The following is a 15,334-nucleotide window of genomic DNA, read 5'->3' on the forward strand; positions in this document are numbered from 1 at the left end:
AGAAGAGGCAGGAGGCAGATGGGGCAGGTGGGGGTCAGGACCCCAGCTCTCCTTCTATGAGCTCAGGCAAGTTCCCTGCATTCTCTTGGCCTTGGTTTCCCCTTTTGTAATAGTGCCTGCCTCGTATGGATGCTGTTAAGATTAAATGACACATTTACTACAAAGCATCCAGCACAGTATTTTTTAAAAGACTTTTTTTTATGGCAATCATTATTATTTTCATTATTATTGGTCAAGGGCAAAAAAAATGAATATATATATACATATATGTGTGTGTGTGTGTGTGTATATATATATATATATATTTTTTTTTTTTTTTTTTTTTTGAGACTGAGTCTCACTCTGTTGCCCAGGCTGGAGTGCAGTGGCGCAATCTTGGCTCACCACAACCTCTGCCTCCCGGGTTCAAGCGATTCTCCTGCCTCAGCCTCCCAAGTAGCTGGGACCACAGGCGTGTGCCACCATGCATGGCTAATTTTTGTATTTTTAGTAAAGACGGGGTTTCACTATGTTGGCTGGTCTCGAACTCCTGACCTCATGATCCGCCAGCCTCAGCCTCCCAAAGTGCTGGGATTACAGGCATGAGCCACCGTGCCCAGTCAAATCTCTAGACTTTAACAGGGGTATCTGTCCTTACCATCAGGGAGTATTCACTGCAGTTAAGGAACCAAATACCCACATTTGCCAAGGAAACAAATTGCTTCATACCAAGTGCCCAGGAATTAATTATGGATTGAGAAAGTAAGGGAGGAAGGCTGCCTGGAAGAGGAAGGTTGGAAGTTGGAGACTGAAACTAGAAAAGCAAAGTGGACTGAACCGTGTGAGCCTGCAGATGCCCAACTCTCGGGCCATGTCTATGATGGCTTCTTCATTCCATGGTTCTGAGTCTAGCCATGGCCCTGTGCCCTGAACCTCCCCAGATCTGCTGTCCCCTTCCCATCGGGGCAGCAAGAACGCCACCACTGCCCACGTGGAGAGAACGGTGCCAGCAGGAGACCGTGTGTCCGTTGCTGGCTTCTGTCCCAGGACAGGGAGATGGACTGAGTCTGGGGTGTGTCTGTCCTGTGTTCATGGTCACCTGTGGCCAAAGGCGGAGGAAAAAGGTGACTTTGCTGGGCTTTTCTCCTGCCCTCCCTCAAGGGGGAGGATTTGTGGCCAACTGAGCCCATGAGCAGGACTTGGGAGGCAGACGCAGGCTGGCCTCGTGGTGTGGCCTTGCGTGTGAAGTACTGACAGGCGACCCTTCCCCTCCAACCATCTCAGGTGAATCGTGCCCTGTGTCACATCACCAGCTCTGTCCTGGGCTTTCTGTGGCACCCCAACACCTGACCTGAAACAGCAGGAAACAGGGGGCTCGGACCCAGGGTCCAGCTTAAACGTCACCCCTTCCTGAGTGTCTCCATGTACCGCACAGCTTTCCCAACCCCAAGGAATCACACGAGTCCAGCAGACCCGGGCTCTGCCTTCCGATGACGCACAGACTGATGGGGAAGGCAGACCCAGAACTGAGCCATTGCAGGGGGTCGGGGGAGTGAGGTGCTGGTCAGAAAGGCTGCCCAGTGCGGGTGCTGCTGGGAGACCCGAAGGAGAAGGGGCCAATGGACCAGGGAGAGGGAGAAAGATCTAATGGGGTTTGCCTGGGAACTGCAAAGGTGGGCGTCCGTGGGCAGGTCCTGAGGATGTGAGGGTTTTAGATGGGGGAGCCTGACAGTGGGGTCTGGCTTCCATGAAGAGGTGGGCAGTGGCAGAAAGAGACCCGGAAGGCTGCTGCCCACTGGGAGGGAGCCAAGCCCACCAGGCAGGAGTGTGGGGAGGAGGGAGGCGCTGGGAGAGCGAAGGTGGCATCAGCAGCTCGCTGGGGGCCCACCAGTCCCCCAGCTGGTTTTCCCGTGGTGCAAAGTCCAGTCACCGGTCACTGGTGGTGCCTGGGACATGTGTCCCTCCTGCAGTTCTCAGCCATGGCCCCCAGCCTGAGGGAGCTGCCCTGGTGTGGGAGGGATATTGAGGCAAACTGTTGCCAGCAATCATAGCTCAAAGCTTTTGGACAGCCGGCTTGCTTGTTAAAGCCACACAGAGTCAAGGTCACCCCCACTTGCCTAGTCATTCATTCCCCTGCAGCCTTTGCACGACGGGGGTGGCGGGAGAGCCGTCGCTCAGGGCCCAGCCTACATTGCACAGGCCAAGACCATGCCCAGCAGGCCAGGGGCGGATGTGCTCCCATGAAGCCTGGAAGCTCGGCCCAGGCTGGGAGTGTCTCGATCAGCATCGCGTTCCCGCGCTCCGCCTGGCGGGCCGTAGGCAGGCACTTAACAAATATTTGTCAAATGAATGGATGAGTGGATTTTTCCATATCTGTCTTGGCAAGGGCAGGTTTATGCCTCCCTGACGAGTCCACATGCAAAAACAGTTAGTCAGTGACCACAGAAGACGGCCTTGACCCCGCTGACCTGCGCACCGGCCGCAGGCGGGAGCAGGCCATGAGCCGGAAAGGAACTGGCTCTGGAGTACCCACCCTGGGGCTGTGTGACCTTGGGCAAGGCCCTTCACCCCCCCAAAACTTCTAGCAGTGACACCTGCTTATCCTGCCAGGGCCATCCAAGGGAACAACACAAGCGAAAGGACCAGCCCCACCCACCCCGCCACTGAGAACCTGGCCTGGGTTCAGTCCCGCCTGGGGCCAGGAAGGCAGCAGAGGTGCACGGGCCCCTCAGTCTCATCAGCAAACTGTACCACGTTGTTAAGCTGCCATCCTGTCTAGGGTGATAGGGGCATGGCCCCCACAACCCCACCCGCACACACTGTGGAGAAGCAAAAGAGACAAAAGCTGCATCCTGCTCACAGGGATACCCCTTTAGCCCAGGGGGCCCAGTTTCACCCCAGGAGGAGCCCCGAGGAGCCAGCAGACGGCCGTGACCACCCCAAGCTCAGGGCCAGTGGCCGGGCCTGGCCAGGGCTTCTGCCCGATCACTCCCTTCCCTTCCGAGAAGCTGGGCCCCTTGGGCCTTCGTTGGGTTTTGTTTTCCTAACAGCTCGGCTAACAGGAGCCTGCTGGCCTAGAGCCCCGGCTGGAGCCAGGCTATCGAGTAGCTGCGGCCACATCTGGAAGACGTTTGGGCAGAGTTCGCCACCCCCCCGCCCCCACCACAGCAGGCTGATAAGCGTCTGCTGCTGGCTTGGAGCTCCGGGAAGCTGCAGCCTCAGACCACCGGCCCTGGCTGCCTGAGCCTTCCAGAGGTGGGAGAGGAGGGGCAGAGGAAACTGGGGCGTTCTCTGGCCCTTGGCCTGCCAGCCCATTCCAGAAACCACAATGGCAGAACCAAAGGATGTCAGCACAGAAGGCAGCCTCAGAGGCCCCAGAGCTCCACTTGTCCCTCCTGCAGACACCTGCTCTTCTATGCTGGGTCCCGTGGTGCCTTCGTCCTGCCAACTGTCATGATCACTCCCATCACGGTCTTTGGGCCTGGACCAGGCTCTCGTACCTGGGACCACTTCCTCATCACCATGCATCTTAGTCATCTTGGCTTCCCCATTTCACCAGCTGGAAAACCAAGGATCCACGGAGTGTCCGCACAGGTGAGAACCCGCACTGACAGAGCCAGGACGCAGCCCCAGGTTTGGGGTCTCTGAGTCCTATGTGCTGTCCACTGCACTCACGGCCTCCTTTGTCCTGCCCTGTTCTGCCACTGGGTGGCCCAGTGGAGGTCTTCACTGTGGACCATCCAAGCCCCTAGGCACTGCCTCCTGAGCTGTGAGCACGCAGGGATCTTGGCTGTTGGGCTCATCACAGTGCGTTGGGACAGAATTCTGGGCAGCCAAGTGCCTGACTGATCCCACAGATAGCACCCAGCAAGTAACAAGTACATGAATCAGAAAACGAGTCACGAAGGAGGGAGAGGAGGTTGAGTCGCCCGTCACTGGCTCTCGCAGTGCCTGCCAGACACTGTTAGAAATGCTTTATGTGCTTGAGTCCAGGAGTTCGAGACCAGCCTGGGTAATCTAAGGATACCCTGTCTCTACAAAAATAATAATGATTTTAAAATACGGGCCACGTGCAGTGGCTCACGCCTGTAATCCCAGCACATTGGGAGGCTGAGGCAGGTGGACCACCCGAGATCAGTAGTTCAAGAACAGCCTGGCCAACAGGTGAAACCCCATCTCTACTAAAAATACAAAAATTAGCGGAGTGTGGTGGCGCACACCTGTAGTCCCAGCTACTAAGGAGGCTGAGGCAGGAGAATCGCTTGTATCTGGAAGGTGGAGGTTGCAGTGAGCTGAGATCACGCCACTGCACTCCAACCTGGGCAACAAGAGCAAAACTCCGTCTCAAAAATAAATAAATAAATTAATTAATTTTAAAAATTAAGAAGTGTTTTCTGGATAGCGGCTGTTAGGTCTCTCAACTGCCCTGTGAGGCAGGTACCATGACTGCCCTCCTAATATTCATGATGATGTCTTCTTCCTTAATTTGCAGATAAGGGGGATTTCAAACTGTTTTATCGCCATCATCATTATTGTTCTAACCAGTACTGAGGTCGGTCAGAAAGCACAGTCTCCGAGAGGGCAAGCCTTCACAGCAGCTGTCTCCCTCTATGGCCCAGCATGTGGTCATCTTCCATAACGGCCCCATGTAGTCCTGCCCTTGGCCTTCTGTGTGAGTCCGTCAAGTCAAGCTTCTTGACGGTGCTGCTTAAATCTGTCATTACCAAGTATTTGCCTACTTGCTGTCAACTCCTGAGAGAGAGGTGTAAAAATCTCCCACTCAGGCTGAGTGCAGTGGCTTACACCTGTAATCTCAGCACTTTGGGAAGCTGAGGTAGGAGGATTGCTTAAGCTCATGAGTTTAAGACCAATCTGGGCAACATAGTGAGACCCCATCTCTACAAAATAAATTTGAAAAATTAGCCGGGTGTGGTGGCGCACACCTGTAGAGTCAGCTACTCAGGAAACTGAAGCAGAAGGATTGCTTGAGCCCAGGAGGTCGAGGGTGCAGTGAGCACTCCAGCCTGGGTGACAGAGCAAGATCCAGTTGAAGAAGAAGAAGGAGAAGGAGAAGGAGAAGGAAATAGAAAAAAAAGAAAAGAACAGAAAGGAAAGGAAAAGAGAAATGCCCCACTCTGCAAAGGACAGCCTTTAACACAAATAATGCTGGAACAAATGAATGTCCCGAGGCAACAAAGTGAACCTCAACCTTTTCTTCACACCCCACCCCAAAATTAACTACAAAAACTAAAAAACTTCTAGCAGAAAACATAAGAGAAAATCTTTGTGGCCTTGGATTAGGCAAAGATTTCTTAAATATGACACCAAAAGTGTGATCCATCAAAGAAAAAACCAACTAGACCATCAAAATTATAACATTAACCCTTCAAAAGACATCATGAAGAAGCAGACTGGGAGGAAACATACATAATAACCCTTTAAAGGGTTAGAATGTATACGCTCATTCCATTCTTTTAGTGGTAGTTCATCAAAGTCTGTAATAAATTAATATCTTTACTCTCCCCTTGAACATCACAGGACCACATAACCTTTTAATTCCAATTATTTCCCTCCTAACTTTAAGATCATTATTACCTTGTGTTTTTCTTTTATCTTCATTTAGACACCACATGACATTTTTACCACCAATAATTGTTTAGATTTGCCCCCATATGACAATCTGTTCGACTTTCATCTCTTCTTATACCCCAATTTTTCCATCTGAGGTTATTTTCCTTCTGGCTCAAACATATCTTTTTTTTTTTTTTTTTTAGATGGAGTCTTGCTCTGTCACCCAGGCTGAAGCACAGTGGCATGATCTCAGCTCACTGCAAGCTCTGCCTCCTGGGTTCACACCATTCTCCTGCCTCAGCCTCCCAAGTAGCTGGGACTACAGGCGCCCGCCACCTCGCCCGGCTAATTTTTCGTATATGTAGTAGAGACTGTGTTTCACCATGTTAGCCAGGATGGTCTCAATCTCCTATCCTCGTGATCTGCCCGCCTCGGCCTCCCAAAGTGCTGGATTACAATCGTGAGCCACCGTGCCCGGCCCGTATCTTTTAAAACTTCCTCAAGCAGCCGGGCATGGTGAGCTCACACCTGTAATTCCAGCACTTTGGGAGGCCAAGGTGGGTGAATTGCCTGAGCCCAGGGGTTCGAGACCAGCCCAGGCAACATATGGAGACCCCCATCTCTACAAAAAATACAAAAATTAGCTGGGCATGGTGGTGCACACCTGCAATCCCAGCTACTCAGAAGGCTGATGTGGGAGGATCACCCAAGTCTGAGAGTTCAAGGCCACAGTGAGCCATGATTGCACCACTGCACTCCCATCTGGGCAACAGAGTGAGATTCTGTCTTAAAAAATAAAATTAATTTTACAAAAACCTTCCTCAAGCAAGGGTTGTTTGTGGGACACCTTCTTGATTTTTATTTGCCTATGGTTGTCTTTATTTTTTTCACTGACTATTGAATTCTAGGTGGGTAATCTTTTGTGACTTTAATTTTTTCACTGGATATGGAATTCTAGGTTGGTAATCGTTTGCTCTGAGCATTTTGAAGACATCATTTCTCTATTTCCTAACTCCCATTGTTGCTCCTGAATAGTAAGTTCTCAGTGTAACTGCCTTTGAAGATAATCTATATTTTCTCTTGTGCTCTTTTTATAAGACTTCTTTTGGTCTTCAGTGTTCTGTATTTTTATTCTTATGTGACTGGTGTGGAATCCTTTTTCTTTGGCTTGCTTGAGAGTCATTGGGCTTCTTAAATTTGTGGGTTGCTATCTTTCATTATATCTGAAATAGTTTCAGCCATAATCCTCTTCAAATATTGCCCCTAACCCTATTCTATCTCTCTCCATTTTCTGGAAGTCCAATTAGCAATATGCTTACATTTGCATGCTAGTCCTCATGTTCTTTTTTTTTTTTTTTTTTTTTTTTTTGAGATGGAGTCTCACTCTGTTGCCCGGGCTGGAGTGCAGTGGCCGGATCTCAGCTCTCTGCAAGCTCTGCCTCCCGGGTTTACGCCATTCTCCTGCCTCAGCCTCTTGAGTAGCTGGGACTACAGGTGCCCGCCACCTCGCCCAGCTAGTTTTTTGTATTTTTTAGTAGAGATGGGGTTTCACCGTGTTAACCAGGATGGTCTCAATCTCCTGACCTCGTGATCCACCTGTCTCGGCCTCCCAAAGTGCTGGGATTACAGGCTTGAGCCACCGCGCCTGGTTGTATTTCCCAGTTCTTTATCTTTCAGGAGTGCAACTTGCCTAATTTCTTTTGCCTTATCCTTCAGTTCATCAGTTCCTTCTTTGGTTGTGTCTAAACTGTAGTTAAACTGTCTTTTGAGTTTTTCATTTTGATTGTCATGTTTTTATTTCTAAGAATATGCTTGGTTCTTTTTCAAGTATGCTTGTCCTTTATTGATATATTCAATCCTCTTTTATTTCTCCCATAACACATTTATTTTCCAGTCCTGATATTTTTAGTATCTAAATATTTGGCTGATCTGATTCTACTGCTTGTTATTTCTGTTGACTTTCTGTCATGGTGTCTTGCTTTCTTGTATATTTAGTGATTTTTTTTTTTACTCTGAACTGCTCATTTGCTGTGGAACTTTATGGAAATTTTCTGAGGCCTGAGGTAAAGGCAGAGTCCTTTAGAAAGTAATTGTATTTACTGCTGTCAAACAAATGAGGCACTTCCAATCTGAGACTCCTTTAAACTAAAATCCCTTATTTTGGATAATTGAGGAAGTGTGGATTCAGGCTACATACACACACATGAAGGTCAGGTTATAGTTATTAATTCTTAGAGAATGCTTTTCCTCCTCCACTTGGCACCAAAGTGTGCTACAGGCAGTGTTGATGTCGTATCCAATGGGGAAATAGATTTTCTAGTTTCCCATGACAGTGAGGTGGAGCCCATGCAGTCCCATAATGAAGGAATGGTCTTCCACTAGACTCTCCTGCATGGCCAGGCTCTGTGCTTTGTCTTTTGACCTCTAGCCACAAAAGTAGTCAAAAAATGATGCTTAGGTTTGCCTATGATAATAAAAAATTTCAATTCTCCAACTTCAAAAAGAAAAGACAGGCTGTTTTCTGGCCACAGCAACAAGCAAACACCAGCAGTAAGTCCATCTCAATCTAGTAGTGACCACTTTCTTTGATCAAGCAACCAGCAATAACCCCTCTCCAATAACTAGTCTCCCTCTGTTAAAGATCAATCAATCCCTAAGCTCTCCCACTTCTGAAAGCCTCCTATGCCTGAACTCCACTCTTCCTGAAATGTTATGAAGGCCAGCAGTTTACTTTGTTTGGGGAGTCTGAGCCTTACAATTATAGCTCTCCCATGCTTAACAAGCAATAAGTTCAGCTTTTTGTTTCAGAGATGGAGCAGTGGCCACATCTTTCCATACCTCCCAGCAAAGCCAGCTTCAGTGTCCACCTTCCTCTCTGGATCCCATCTTTTCTCCATCCTGGCCTGAATACTCCACACTTCCTAGTCAGCTCAAGATAATAATCAACAAGATAGGCATTTTTCATTCTATCCAAAATCTCTAGCTGCTGTTAGTGGGAGGGTTTGTACAGGTTCTTAATTGGCCATATTGATAAGAACAGAAATCTTTTGACTTTATTTTACAGATGAGAAAACTGAGGCATAGAAACATTACACAAATCACTTAGAATTATGGAACCAGTATATCACAGATTCAAACTTTGGAAGTCAGGCTCTCAGGTCTGTGACCTGATGCTCTACCACACCCAACAAGTGAGTCAGTAATTAGTGAATTCATCCATCCATCCATCCACCATTTATTGAGCTTCTTCTACCAGCCAGCCACAGCTAGAGGCCTTGCACATTGTATTAGTCCATTTTCACACTGCTATAAAGATACTACCTAAGGCCGGGTACAGTGGCTCATACCTGTAATCCCAGCACTTTGGGAGGCTGAGGCGGGCGGATCACAAGGTCAAGAGATCGAGACCATCCTGGCCAACATGGTGAAACCCTGTCTCTACAAAAAATACAAAACTTTGCTGGGTGTGGTGGTACACTCCTGTAGTCCCAGCTACTCAGGAGGCTGAGGCAGGAGAATCGCTTGAACCCAGGAGGCGGAGGTTGCAGTAAGCCAAGATCGCACCACTGCACGTCACCTGGTGACAGAGTGAGACTCTATCTAAAAATAAATAAATAAATAAATACTACCTGAGACTGGGTAATTTATAAACAAAGAAAGTTTCATTGACTCTCAGTTCCACAGGGCTGGGGAGGTCTCAGGAAACTGACAATCATGGTAGGAGGGGAAACATGCACCTTCTTCACAAGGCAGCAGGAGAGAGAGTGAGCATGAGCAGAGGAAAAACTGCCCCTTTTAAAACCATCAGATCTCATCAGACTCACCCACTATCAGGAGAACAGTGTCGGGGAAACCACCTCCACAATCCAATCTTTTCCCTCCCTGGACACACAGGGATTACAATTCAAGATGAGATTTGGGTGGGGACACAGATCCAAACCGTATCACACAGACAGCACCAAATGAGAAGGGCTGCATTCCTGCCTTCAGACTGTGTACATTTCAGGGGGAGCCGGCACAGGAGCGCGTGGAGGATGCCTCGGAGCCCCTCAGAGTGTGCAGAGGCACCAGCCTCGGAGCCCCTTGGAGTGTGCAGAGGCACCAGCCTCGGAGTCCCTCGGAGTGTGCAGAGGCACCAGCCTCGGAGCCCCTCGGAGTGTGCAGAGGCACTGGGAGGAACCTGCAGTCAGGGTCAGAGGCAGCAGCCAAGGGAACACACAACTGCCATTCAGGCTGGGTCTCCAGGTCACGACCCCTCCACTAAGTCCCCAAGACAGATCCCATATGCCCCTGGGAGGCAGCCACAGGAATGAGCTCACAGAACCCACGTGAACCCGGAGGCACAAAGGTTTGCAACTTTCCCAAAGTCTGTGGCCTGGCCGACATTTGAACACAAACTGACAGGTTCTCCTCCTCCCTTTGAAGACAAATGCTCCAAAAGGGACTCAGGGAGGAGCTTCTGGGCCAAATACCCCTGGAGTTAGGGAGGGCAAAGGTAACAGTGGCTTCTCTCTGCCAGTAACCCTGGATGAGGAAGTCACAATCTGTCTCATTGGAAGCCAGGCCCCTCCCTAACTCCATAAGCCTGAACGTAGGGCATCTCGTGGAGCTGGGCTGTAGACAAACCTTCTTACCTACTGATATCCCCCGAGGCCTTTAAGAAGTCACCACATTTCCCCAAACTCTGCAAGCCAAGCAGGTCTTGGCCTCTGTCCTGTTACCCTAAGGGTCATGGGTCGCCAAAAAGGCCCCCACAAGGTGACGGATGGTCGGCAGAGCGGCAGAGGAGGGGGCAGGCTTTCGGCACTGTGTCGTTTGGGGAACAGCTGGGCACAGCTGTGTCCTGAAGATACTGCCCCAGCCCCGCTGGGAACACAGGGTCAGATGCCATTCCCAGCACGGACACCAGAGGCCAGACCAGGGGACAGCGTGTCCTGGGGCTCAGCTGGCCCCGTCCTAGCCTAACAAAGCAGCCTCCCCCGACTCCAGGCCCAGCCAGAGGAACATTAAGCTTTTTCTCTTAGGTCTTCCCAAGCTGGGTGCTGTCTGTCCAGCAGGGACAGGGTGCTGGTGTTCTCCCAGAGTGGCAGGGGTCCAGCTGGCTGGGCTTTGCAGCTTCTGGAACCTGCACTGTGGCTCTCACCAACCTGCTTCGGAGCCACTTGGGGGAATCTGGGGACCCAGTGAGGGGTGTCCCGGGACCCACACATGCCAGCGTGAGCCGAGGCTCCCTTCTGGTTAGGGAGAGCTATTCAAGGAGACTGCTCTCCTGCCCTGCGCACAGCAGGGCTCCATTTGCCTCAACCTGCAGCCCCAGCTCCAGAACCTCTTACAGCACCAGGCATCCCCTCCTGCCACCACTGTGCCGAGCCTGGGCACCTTCCAGCAGGCTGGCCTCCCTGCCCTCCTCCCACCTTGTCTTTCATCAGGTCTCAACTCCAGCCCCAGCATGCACCTCTTCCTTCCGTGTGCACACACACACACAAACACACACATTTTCATGCATACACATGAATCCACTCACACACTTGTATGCAAGCACAGACATGAGTGCACACACACAAATGCAAGCACACACTTGAATGCACACACGTGTGCATGCACACGCGAATGCAAGCACGCATATGAATGCACACACACAAATGCATGCACGCACATGTGAATGCATGCACACAAGAATGCACGTATATATAATGTATGCACACACACACAAATGCACACACATATGCAAGCACACACATGAATGTACACACACAACTGCATGCACTCCTGTATGCACGTGCACACATGAATGCACACACATACATAAATGCATGCACACACAAATGCACACACGCACACACATATGCACTGTTCCCTGCACCTGGACACCTTTGTGTGCGCCTCTGCTCCCTGCCTGTCGAAATCTTACCCGTCCTCTAAGACCTGGCTCAAAGTCCACCTCCTCTACAGCCCCTCACTAGCCCCTTCAAGTTGCCCTCCTCTGAGCCCTCCCTCCACTCAGCCCTCACCTTGGGGAGCATCCCACCTCTACAGGTGTGTCTCCCCCACCTGACAGAGCCCTAGGGAGCCATGGACCAGCCCCACTGACTCCGTCTCCCCTCCAGCACCTCAGCGCTGCAATCAGCTGCTACCCCGCCAGCGTGTGTTGGGTTGAAAGCTTTCAGATGTTTCTTATTTTTATTTTTACTTTTTTTTTTTACCCCACAAGCAACACGTGGGTCAATGATGATTCTAAGTTTGTTCAAAGCAACCGTCTACCTTTTTCAAAATTACTCCAGTCATTCGTATATGTTGTAGAAACATTCAAACATGCAGATAAACAAAATGAAGACCATTAAAATCATCGGAAACTGTAGACATTTGTCTCTGTGGTCACTTACGTAGGGCTGGTGATCTAAGTCTGTTCCACGTATTGACTCATTTAATCTGGGCAATACCCCTGAGTGACAGGTGTGAGCATCATCCCATTTGGCAGCTGAAGGCACTGAAGTGCAGGGCTGTTTGGCAGCATGTCCAAGGTCAAGGTCATCTGGAAAGTGACAGAGCTGGACTTGAACCCTGGCAGCAGGCTCCAGTGCCCACAGTCTTGACCGCTGTGCCCTGTCTTGTGCATAATTAGGATCATACAGCACTGTCTTCTGTAAGTAACCCCCCACCCGCCACGTCTTAGCATGTGTCTCTCATGAACACCCTCCAGGCAGGATCACCACATCATTTTTCAAGCCTGTCACGTCCCAGACCTCCGGGTCAGCCCACGCTGAGACAGGGTGGACAGGAACTCCTGGGAGGGCTGTACCCTCAGTCCATCAGTCAGAGCCCTAGAGTCCTTCCCAGACACCTGGACGCTGCTTCACTCCCAGCCCCCAGCTGGCTGGCGAGAGTCGTGGATTTCAGCTCCCGATGGAGGAAAGGCCAACACAGCAGCAGCTCAGCTTCTCAGAGGCCAGGGGCCGGCTGCAGGTCATCGAGTCTGCATTTCAGGCCAACCGGCTTCAGGGGGAGAGTCGGGAGGCCCCAAACAGCGAGAGCGCCACCCTCAACTTATGCAGACACTGTGGAAATGTCTAATCCCATGAAGCCTCCTCCTGCCTCACCCTAAGGACCACCGTAAGTGCATGGACGTGTGCATGGACACGGGACAGACGGGAGAAAGCATTGACTTCAACAGTGGACCCGGCTCTCAGAGCCTCAGACACCAGGGAACCTCCCTAGCTCAGGCAAAGCTGCCAAGGGAGGGTGCGCGCCCCCGCCGCGGAGAGGCTCCCCAGCCACCGTCTGGAGAGCTACAAGTTTTGAAATATCAGCCACCCAGAGAGAGGTGTGGAGCTGGCTCCACCCAGATCTGAGGGGTCTTCCCATGAGCCCCTTGCTCCAAGTGCATCTGGGGGAGATTTCAAAGCCAGAGTGTCACTGACCCAAAGACCACCTGCCTGGCCATTTCAGGGCCAGACCCCCAGGCGTGGCATGCCTGATTTAGACACATCGTGTCCGGACTTTCAAAAAGAAGGAGGGAGGCAGTCTGGGGACAACTTCCATTCCTCAGGAAGAACAGAGGGGCCCGACGGGCACTCGCCTTCTGTTCTGATAGGAAGGAATCTGTGGAAAGAGAAGAGGCAACAGGAGGGTTGAGCCCTGGGGGCTCCAAAGTGGTGGAGGCAACAGCATCCCTGATGGGCCACATGAAACACAAGCACCATGGCTCTAGCCTCACCCACAGATGGAATGCGGAACCCGGCTCACTGGGGTACTCACTGGGGATGGTGCCCAGCAGTGGGGCTCTGGGGCTGTGCACATGCACACACGCGTATGCACACACGCACACACACAAGCTCACAAACACACAAGCTCTCACACACACACACAAGCTCACAAACACACAAGCCCACACACACACACAAGCTCACACACATACAAGTTCACACAAACACAAAGCTCACACACACACACAAGCTCACACACACACACAAGCTCACACACACCACACACACAAAGCTCACGCACACATGACACAAGCTCATGCACACACACAAGCTCTCACACACACACACAAGCTCACACACACAAGCTCATGCACACACACAAGGTCACACACACAAGCTCACGCACACACACACAAAGCTCATGCACACACACACGACACGTGACACATAAGCCCACCCAAAACACAAGCTCTCACACACACAAGCTCATCATACACACAAAGCTCACACACACACACACACAGCTCACACACAAAGCTCATGCACACACAAAGCTCAGGCACACACACACGACACATGACACATAAGCACACATGACACACAACACATAAGGTCACACACACAAGCACACACACACACACAAGCTCACACACACAACACACGACACAAGCACACACACGACACATAAGCATATGTGCACACGACACACAAGCTCACACACACACACGAGCACACGCACACACACAAGCTCATGCACACACACACAAAGCTCACACACACACAGCTCACACACACACAAGCTCACACACACAAAGCTCACACACACAGCACACAACACAAGCACACACGACACCTAAGCTCACACACATACACGCACACATAAGCTCATGCACACACACACAACATAAGCACACACATGACACGTAAGCTAACACACACACACACACAAGCTCACGCACATACATGAGCACATGCACACACATACATAAGCTCACACACACATAAGCTCAAGCACACACACACAAGCGCACACACACATGAGCTCACACAAGCACACACTCACACGAGCACACACACACGCATGAGCTTACTTGAGTGCACACACTTGTACACACAGGCTCACCATCCCCTGGGGGTCCTTGGGGCTTCTCGCTAGGTGAGGCCCATTGCACAGACAGAACGAGACCCCCCTGATTGTTGTCCCAACAGAACCCAGATGAAGAAAACAGAAAGAGAGCCAGGCAGTGTCTGCACACTGAGGCGCCTGCTCTGGCCCTGAAGGGCGTCCAACCGCAGGCATAGATGGGCCACAAGCAACAGCCAAGAACTTCGCCCGACTCACCCCATCACCACGGTTCCTGGGGCTCCCACTAGGGTCCACAGGAGCACACTGAGGCCATGTTCTGCCCAGGCCAGGGCTGTCAGACCTCTGTGCAGGGGTCCTGAGGAGACACAGCTGGAGGTGTCTGGAAGCTGCGTTCGTGTGGTGAGCCCATCTTTTCCACTTGGATGGTGCATTCATAAGGCCCCTGCCCACACAGGACCCAGGAAAACAGGGCCAGGAGCTGGAAGAGAAAAGGCCACATAGCCACAGCGTGAGGCCGCCAGCCTGGGGGACACAGGGGAGGCCGGGGCTGGGTGAGTTCAAGGTCAGTTCGTGTCCCAGCCATGGGGGTGGGACACCCCTGCAAGCTTTCCAGCCCCCGCTCTACAACTGAGCCTGCAGGTCTGTCCCTTTCAGGACAGCAGAACCCTGTACCCATCCTCCAGGCACGAGAAGCAAACCCCACTCGTTATCTGCAGGAGGAGCCGGGCTTCTGTGTTGATATGATCAGGCAGATATTCCCATTCTTCCAAGATGAAGCCTTCCAACATTTTAGGAGGCAGGCAGGCACCCCATCTCCTCCTTCCCCTGAAATCCCAGATGTAATTACAATACATGTGGCAACTAGGGCGACAGGACCAGCTGGAAGCTGGACCCTGGCCGTGTGGACACAGGTACACGAGACACGCAGTGGGCACACACACACAGACACCCACACGGCCCCTGCAAGCATCGTCCACACCCAGGCCAGCACTGA

This window comes from Theropithecus gelada, chromosome 15 (genome assembly GCF_003255815.1).
Source record: "Theropithecus gelada isolate Dixy chromosome 15, Tgel_1.0, whole genome shotgun sequence".
Classification (NCBI taxonomy): Eukaryota; Metazoa; Chordata; class Mammalia; order Primates; family Cercopithecidae; genus Theropithecus; species Theropithecus gelada.